A 3,042-nucleotide genomic window follows, 5' to 3' on the forward strand; every position below is an offset into this window, starting at 1 on the left:
CTGCGGGCGCGGCGGCGGCGGCCATGGTTGGCGGACGCAGGCACGACCCTCACGCGCGGCGACCACGCAGGGAATGACCCGGCCCGGCAGGGCCCGTGACGCAGCACTCCGCGGCGCTTCCGCGCGGGGCGCGCTGGGAAAAAAGAGTCCCCCTCCCCCTGCCCTTCTGGCCTCGCGGCCTGGCTCTGCGCATGCGCTGGCGGCCCCGCCCGTGTGACGCAGGCAGCGCTTACAGCCTGCTCTTAGTATTGTCGCGGGTGCTTCTGCTCGCTATGCTGCGGCTGTGCGACAGCAGCTGCGGGCTCTGAGCAGGCTTCCTGGGGGGCGGGGAGAAGGATTGAATGCTAAGAGGTAAAAAGGATTTCCGCTCGCAATCCTAGCCCAAACCTAGCTTTTTATTCAGGCCTGGGGGCCTCCAAGTTGAGAGCATAGCATGCAGAAACGAAGCCTTGGACTGTGCCCAGCCTCCTTGAGGGGAGGCCTCTTGGGCTTTGGGGTGACCCACAAAGGATTTTTTCCCATTGCATACAAACCCAGCTCCTTATTTGGTGCGACATACATGGCGCACAGGCCTCGGGGGCCATCAGTGGGCAGACTGGCACTCTCCACACTTGGGGTTGGGCACCACCCTGCTCAGGTTTATTCAGAAGTGTAGACATGTCCCCCAGTGGCATACGGATGTGTTTAGGGGTGACCTGGGATTTGGGGGCAAAGTCATTTAGGGCTATGTAGGTGATACTATCTTGCATTTTTCTTTGTAAATATACATTTTTGATTAAACCCTCTTAATTTGTGTAATTCATCATTATGAACCTTTAATTGTGTAAGGATTAGCTTTGAAAAAGGACATGGGAATAAGGAATCTACTTCGGCCTCATACTGTTTGATGGGAGTCAGAGCCCAGGATGATCAGCCACGAGACAATCAAGTTGTCCAGACTCCAGCACAAGCCCTGTTTCTTTGGCATGAGAATTAGGCAGCCCCACCTCAGGGCACGGGGAGCCAGACATAAAGCTGCTTCCAACCCAACCAGATTGGGTTGGAAGCACTTTAAAGTGAGGAGAGAAAACCCCAAGTTCCCACTTCGGCTGGAAAAGAACATACTAGTACGTAAAGACCTGCTGGGTCATTGTGCAAGAAAGGGGAAGGAAATGTTTATAGCCACAACCATCTATAGTTGTGTCTGCTGTCTTCTGTGGAAGCAAAGGAAATCATTACATCCACAGCTGCACACAGATTGTCTGATGGCTTTCACGGTTGGGAGGGAACTCAGAGCAATAACTTGAATTTATTATGGTGCTTCTCATCGCAAAATTATTTATAAACTCTACTAGGCCCCTACACTATTGAAGTAGCCAAGCTTTGGGGAAAAATGGCAGCTAACCAGGGCATTATGCTCCGTATAACAGCAAAGGAAAGAAAGTAGTTAGAGTTGACCATATTCATCTGAAGAGGCTGCATTGGTTGAAAATGATTTACTTGAACTGTTGCAAAATCCAACTGTGTAGACACTCATTTCAGTTTGAGTCACTTCATCTAGTTTAAACTAAAGCTGTTCCCGGTTGCCATTTGAAACTGAAAACTACACTCAAAGTGAAATGAGTATCCACACAGGAGTTTGCACTGGCCTAACTTCTCATTTTAGATTATAGCACTGCAACTTATTTTAAATGGAGAGGTAGTTACTGTTTGATATACCAGTAGATATTTTATATTGGGTCCTCAAGTGAAATTCTTTGCCCTTTGACTTTATTAAGAGAGTACAAAATAGAATACATAATAATTGCTAGAATACATAAAATACATAAAAATTAGAATACATTAGAAAATACATAAAAATTAAAACACAAAAGTTTAGAATACATAAAAAATGGTTTAGAAAACTTGCAATTAAAAACATTAAATTCACAGTATAAATTTTAACAGAGGCATAGGAACGTACAAGCAAAGTAAGGACTAACTCTAGTATATGTTGATGTCAATACTTCTAACCAACAGATTTTTCTTAGAATAATTTCTTAGAATAACTCTGTCATCCAACGGTATCATGAACTCTACTGTGGCCAAAGATGGAACATGAAACCCTGTGTGTAAAATGATTTATTTGTATATGGTCAGATATTAAAAGTGTGATCAAAAGGTTTCCATTATAGTCCTTCAGTCTTTAACAGCGTCATCACCATGTAGTCAAAACATAAGGCCTTTGTATCCTGAACTTGTATTACGACCGAAGGAGTATATTTGGGTTATGGTGGTTTGGCACAGTCTAAATAATTCTACCTTGTGTTTGTTGTTATTTCCTTATTTTCAAATATCATTAGCTTGTAAAACCCCAAACTTTTACAGAAAACTGTAAAATATATTTTTATACCAGAGACTGAATTGACTGTTCTAGCCATCTTTATTTAGTTCTAGGAAACACAGTAAACCAAATACACATTTAAACATCTAAATTACTGTTATTCAACTAATTAAACAAGTATTTTTGGCATAATTGTTTGAGAAGACTGGAATGGTCTTATAATAAATGGTCACTTTCTCCTACACATACATAGAGCTACAACTGTTAAATTTATTTTTAAGGCAAGAAAACATCAATCACATACCAGTGTCATCTTATGACTTTTTTTTTTTACCAAGCAACTAATGTACTTTATGTTGTTCAATACCCCAGTAGTCACCTGCAGCATTCTGGCTGGCTTGAACACATTTGTTTGGTGCAGCCAGTCAGATGCTAGATTACTCACAAACCATTTAAAAATACTGCATTTTTATGATCTAATTGGCCTTTGGTCAGTTTAAGTCCGTTAAGGACTCAATCCAGTAATATGATTGATCGGTACAGATTCTAATTGGTATGTCAAGGCTTCTGGCAAATGTTCAAGCAAAGGCATGAGGAGATCTGATGCACAATCCATGCCTCCTGTCCTGCTGTATGTGCATAACAGGAGGCATGATTGTGGGATCAGGGGTCATATCCCGACAGTGTCATACCCCAGGTGCCCCCTACATTGGCATGTAGCAAGCCGTCCAGCTGACTGC

Source organism: Gavialis gangeticus, unplaced genomic scaffold, assembly GCF_001723915.1.
Source record: "Gavialis gangeticus isolate Ggan-Ray unplaced genomic scaffold, GavGan_comp1, whole genome shotgun sequence".
Classification (NCBI taxonomy): Eukaryota; Metazoa; Chordata; order Crocodylia; family Gavialidae; genus Gavialis; species Gavialis gangeticus.